Source organism: Lampetra fluviatilis, chromosome 44, assembly GCF_964198595.1.
Source record: "Lampetra fluviatilis chromosome 44, kcLamFluv1.1, whole genome shotgun sequence".
Lineage (NCBI taxonomy): Eukaryota > Metazoa > Chordata > Hyperoartia > Petromyzontiformes > Petromyzontidae > Lampetra > Lampetra fluviatilis.
In genome coordinates, this window is record NC_136318.1 from 5,624,964 (window position 1) to 5,630,963 (window position 6,000).

Sequence of the window (6,000 nt, forward strand, 5' to 3'; positions counted from 1 at the left end):
CCAGCCCCTTCTCACCCTCGCCACCCGGCCCCTCCCCACCCTCCCCATCCTCCCTACCCTCCCCACCCTCCCCATCCACCCCTCCCGACCCAGCCCTACCCTCCCCACCTAGCCCCTCCCCACCCTCGCCTCCCACCCAGCCCCTCCCCACCCTCCCCTCTCCACCCAGCCCCTCCCCATCCTCCCCTCTCCACCCAGCCCCACCCCTCCCACCCCCAACGGAATCACCTTAAGGCTGGAAATGTTGAAAGAAACACGAGGCAAAAAAAATCCACTTTTTTCTTTTCAAGGCTTCCATTTTATGAATGGAACTTCGCCCAGTCTCCTGATTGGTCAGAGTCGCGGCGGTGCCCCCCCCTCAACCAAATCCCAACCCACCGCTCCCATTGGTCGGCGACCCCGAGCCAATGGGAGGGCTCTGGTGGGGCGGGGCCATGCAGGACAGACAGGCAAATAATCCCTGGTGGGCAGTGTGGAACTGTTGTTCCTACCTGTATAAAAGTACGGAATCAAACACGTGGGACAGAGAACAACATCACTGTTGTGCCGGGGATGCAGCCATGGGCCGACGAGTTCATTTTATTGGGTGGAACGCAGTTTGATAAATTGGGTCTGCGACCTCTGGCTTGTCAGTCCAGTGCAACATTATTACAATCTCGGCAGGGATTGGTGCCGCTACCTTCACACCTCAAGCAAACTCTACACTTGATTAAGCAACCCAAAGCTCCCGAAAGAGCTTGCAAAAATTGCCGACGCCGACTGTGTTTCAAGTCAGCGTGGCGGGGTATTGGGAAAAGTTTTCAATTAGCAATAATCGCGCCTCGGATAAACCTCATTGGCTACGATACTGCCACTGCGCAAAGCTGGTTTGTTGAGGCCGGCCCGTTCCCTCTTAAGTCACGCGGCCCTACCTCAACGCCATGGGGTCATTCAAATACTAAAGTAAAAACATCCACTAAAAAAGACATTTGATTTGCTTATATAATATAATAAGGATTTTACGAAACATATTTTAATAATTCAATGAAACCGATAGTCAATTACTCGATTAATTGGATGAGGAGATATGTTAACATTATCTGTGCCTCTTCCCGCGTGTGCCGCTGGACGGGAGGTGATGGCTGTTGCTTGGCGACGTCATCGGTATACAACACGTGACTTCTAAGTGGTGTCCTGTTAAAGTGCAAATAAAGTTAAGAGTGCGATCATTTACGCGAGGCTTTGTGATGCTGTGGACTTCATTTGTTTAAAAGCAAAATAATCTTTACGTTATAATTATTCATAAATCGGCTGTACCCTTATACTTTTGGTTGTAAGTGGAATAACAAATGCAAGAAGTCAGTGACACCGTTTATATTGCTTAAAAGCTAATGGTAATTTTTACAATAATTTAAAATACTGTTACCTTACTGGCTGACAACGGGAACACATTCCTGCGGAGGGAGCTGGTAGGAACGTTGGGTTGCTCGGTCAATGGCCAGGGTCAACGGCGGCATGGTGTATCACGCAAATATGCCCGACTGTGAGGGCGGGCACAAGCCGGCGTGAGTAGGTTAAACGTTGAGTTTGATAAGGGCACCACGGGGTGACCAGCTTCTCCCCACCCTCCCCACCCCGCCCCTCCCGACCATCCCCACTCAGCCCCTCCCCATTCAGCCCCTCCCCACTCTCCCCACCCAGCCCCTCCCTGCACGACGGACACAATAATCCCCTGTGGGCTGGTGTAACCAGGAGGTTCCTACCATATAAAAAAAAAAATCTGTTATACAGGAAGGAACAAAAGTTCCACACTGCCCACCAGGGATTATTTGTCTGTCGTGCATAGCCACGCCCTCGATTTGTATTTCATAGAGCGCTTCGGGCGGGCTCAGCACCACGTGACTTGCCGCCCCACGCAGCTTGCGCCGCGTGACACGGATCGCACGAATGCGCTGTCCAACCAAGTTCCTACTGCCCACTTCGAAGGAACGTGTTTGGGTGCAAAGCAGTTTGAGAAATTGGGTCTGCGACTTCTGGGCTTGCCAGTCCAGTGCAACATTATTATAACCATGGCAGGTTTAGGCTCTGCTACCTTAAAACCTCAAGCAAATTCTACACTTCATTAAACAACCCAAAGCTCCCGAAAGAGCTTGCAAAAATTGCCGACACCGACTGTGTTTCAAGTCAGCGTGGCGGGGTATTGGGAAAAGTTTTCAATTAGCAATAATCGCGCCTCGGATAAACCTCATTGGCTACGATACTGCCACTGCGCAAAGCTGGTTTGTTGAGGCCGGCCCGTTCCCTCTTAAGTCACGCGGCCCTACCTCAACGCCATGGGGTCATTCAAATACTAAAATAAACACATCCACTAGAAAAACATTTGATTTGCTTATATAATACAATAAGGATTTTACTAAATCTATTTAAATATTTTAATGAAACCGATAGTCAATTACTCGATTAGTTGGATGAGGAGATATGTTAACATTGTCCATGCCTCTTTCCGCCTGTGCCGCTGGACGGGAGGTGATGGCTGGTGCTTGGGGACATCATCGGTATACAACACGTGACTTCGAAGTGGTGTCCTGTGAAAGTGCAAATAAAGTTCAGAGTTCGATCATTTATGCTAGGCTTGTGATACCGTGGAATTTTATTTGTTGATAAGAAAATTAATATGAACGTTTTAATTATTAAAAAATAATTAGAAATACCGTCACCTTATTGGTTGACAACGGGATAATCAATATGTTGTTATCTGGCTGCTCGAAGAGGCATTCTGGTCCTACTGCGACACGCGCGCACTGTCCCCCTTCTCACAACCCCCACCCCGTGTGCCAGGGGGAGGGGCGGGGCTAGACACCAATGGGCGTGGCCCAAATGATAATGGGAGGGGCCTAAAAAGGAAAGGCGCGGGGGTGGAAGAAGCAGAAACAACTGGGCCTGATCATTGTTTATTACGAAGGGGCAGGGTATAAGGAGAAAGGGGCATAGCTTGCGGCAATTGAACTTGGCTGTTGATTTCATGGAAAGAGAACAGCATAACTATAGTGCCGGTGATGCAGCCATGAGGTGAATCGTTAATTTTATTGGGTGCAAAGCAGTTAGAGAGATTCGGTCTGCGACCTCTGGCTTGGCAGTCCAGTGCAACATTATACAGGTAGGAACAACAGGTTCCACACTGCCCACCGTGCATATGGGGAGGGGAGGGTGGGGGTGAGAGGGGTGGGGCTGGGTGGGGAGGGTGGGGAGGGACTGGGTGGAGAAGGTGGGGGGGGGGGGCTGGGTGGGGAAGGTGGGGCTGGGTGGGGAGGCGAGGGTGGGGAGGGGCTGGGTGGGGAGGGTGGGGAGGGGCTGGGTGGGGAGGGTGGGGCTGGGTGGGGGGTGGGAGGGCTGGGTGGGGAGGGGCTGGTCACCCCGCGGTGCCCTTATAAAACTCAACGTTTAACCTACACACTTCACAAGACACGATACACTACATTATCCAGGTCGGAACAACAGGTTCCACACTGCCCACCAGGGATTATTTGTCTGTCGTGCACGAACGCGCTGTCCAACCAAGTTTCTACCTGCCCACTCCGAAGAAACGTGTTTACCAATAACTACCTTAAAACCTCAAGCAAATTCTACACTTCATTAAACAACCCAAAGCTCCCGAAAGAGCTTGCAAAAATTGCCGACGCCGACTGTGTTTCAAGTCAGCGTGGCGGGGTATTGGGAAAAGTTTTCAATTAGCAATAATCGCACCTCGGATAAACCTCATTGGCTACGATACTGCCACTGCGCAAAGCTGGTTTGTTGAGGCCGGCCCGTTCCCTCTTAAGTCACGCGGCCTGCCTCAACGCCATGGGAACATTCAAATACTAAAATAAACACATCCACTAAAAAAACACATTTGATGTTCTTTTATAACCCAATCATGATTTTACGAAACATTTTAATAATGTAATAAAACCGATAGTCAATTACTCGATTAATTGGATGAGGAGATATGTTAACACTGTCCGTGCCTCTTCCCGCATGTGCCGCTGGACGGGAGGTGATGACAGGTGCTTGGGGACGTCATCGGTATACAACACGTGACTTCGAAGTGGTGTCCTGTTAAAGTGCAAATAAAGTTAAGAGTGCGATCATTTACGTGAGGCTTTGTGATGCCGTGGATTTTATTTGTTGAAAAGGAAAATAATATTTAAGTTTAAATTATTCAGAAATCGGCTGTTCCCTTATACTTTTGGTTGTAAGTAGAAACACGTTTCTTCGGAGTGGGTAAGTAGGAACTTGGTTAGACAGCGCATTCGTGCACCACAGACAGACAAATAATTCCTGGTGGGCAGTGTGGAATCTGTTGTTCCTACCTTTATAAGTGTAGTGTATCGTGTCGTGTATAGTGTAGTGTGTAGGTTAAACGTTGAGTTTAATAAGGGCACCACGGGGTGATCAGCCCCTCCCCACCCAGCCCCTCCCCACCCTCCCCATCCTCCCCTCCCGACCCAGCCCCACCCTCCCCTCCCCACCCAGCCCCTCCCCACCCAGCCCCTCCCCACCCTCCCCTCTCCACCCAGCCCCACCCCTCCCACCCCCAACTGAATCACCTTAAGGCTGGGAATGTTGAAAGAAACACGAGGCAAAAAAATCCACTTTTTTCTTTTCAAGGCTTCCATTTTATGAATGGAGCCACCCTCCCCCAGTTCCATTTTGTGAATTAAACATCGCCCCCTCTCCTGATTGGCCCGAGTCGCGGCGGTGCCCCCCCCCCACCACTAACCCCCCCCCCTCTCTCTACCAACCCCAACCCACCGCTCCCATTGGTCGGCGCCCTCGAGCCAATGGGAGGGCTCTGGTGGGGCGGGGCTATGCACGACAGACAAATAATCCCTGGTGGGCAGTGTGGAACTGTTGTTCCTACCTGCTTTATCACAATGGCGTGGAGGCAAAGGTGCAGCCCGGGCAATGTCTCGCTAAAGCCGCCTGCAGGCGGAAGGAGACCTCCGCTAGAGGGAGCTGGTCAAACAAACAAGGCAATTTCGATTTAAAGCTTTCGTGACTGCAGGGACTGCAGGGATTCATCTTCTTGGTTCTTTCGGTAAAGTCACGTAGAAGGGAAGTAATAAAATAATAAAAATAAAACATAATAAAATAATTCTCACGACGTTTCGGCCACAACGCAAGCAGCCGTCCTTAGGTGACTTTACCGAAAGAACCAAGAAGATGAATCCCTGCAGTCACGAAAGCTTCAAATCGAGATTTGATTTATTTCGCCTTTATTTAACCAGGCATAAAAAAAAACATTGGGGTTAAAAACCTCTTTTGCGAGGGTTGGGGTGGGGGGGTGCCTGACAACAAGTCAGCAAAATAAATCACCACACACACACACACAAGGAAATAGTATAATACAAAACATGAATAAACAATCCCTCTGTCACAGTAAAGCAATTGTATTTTTTTGTATTTGCTACACAGCCAGATAATACGACACATCGCTAACCTTAAACACCCAGTCGTTCATAAAAGTCGAAGGCGGTATAGTACTATAGTGATAGAGCAAGTGCATAATTACTGAAATCAAGATTGATAGCTTGAAAGCGTTTAGCGCGGGGCCCTTGAAAGTGCGGGGCCCGTAGCTACTACACGTGTAGCTACTACACGTGTAGTAGCTACACGTGTAGTAGCTACTACATGGCTTGTGACTGAGTGTCAGATTATCCTGGAAGCAAAAGTAGCTACTACATATGCAGCTACTTTTGCTCCCAGGATACTCTGGCACTCAGTCACAAGCCATGACCGATCCACTGCTGGATGAGAGTCGCCACGCCGTCGCCACTCATTGCACGCAACGCGCTCGGCACTAACGGACCGGCCAATACCTTGCCGATCTCCACAAGAAGCACAAGCGATCATCACGTGAACCTCCGGTCATCCTCGCAAGCAGCAGCGACAGCGGCTTTTGGCTCAGCCGTAGGACATCGCGCGGCGTTTCTGCTGGCCGTCTGGAACGCTTCTTTCCTTCCGACACGAGGAAGCCGT

General features: G+C 50.0%; 3 non-coding genes across 3 annotated transcripts; all 3 read right to left on the reverse strand.

The window, feature by feature from the left end:
• Nucleotides 1–724: 724 nt before the first annotated feature.
• On the reverse strand, nt 725–865 carry LOC144947384 (U4 spliceosomal RNA). Its single transcript, XR_013640042.1, has one exon. It is a non-coding gene; the product is annotated as a U4 spliceosomal RNA (small nuclear RNA).
• Nucleotides 866–2,116: 1,251 nt separating this feature from the next.
• On the reverse strand, nt 2,117–2,257 carry LOC144947390 (U4 spliceosomal RNA). Its single transcript, XR_013640047.1, has one exon. It is a non-coding gene; the product is annotated as a U4 spliceosomal RNA (small nuclear RNA).
• Nucleotides 2,258–3,627: 1,370 nt separating this feature from the next.
• Nucleotides 3,628–3,768, reverse strand: LOC144947397 (U4 spliceosomal RNA). Its single transcript, XR_013640054.1, has one exon. It is a non-coding gene; the product is annotated as a U4 spliceosomal RNA (small nuclear RNA).
• Between the last annotated feature and the right edge of the window lie 2,232 nt (nt 3,769–6,000).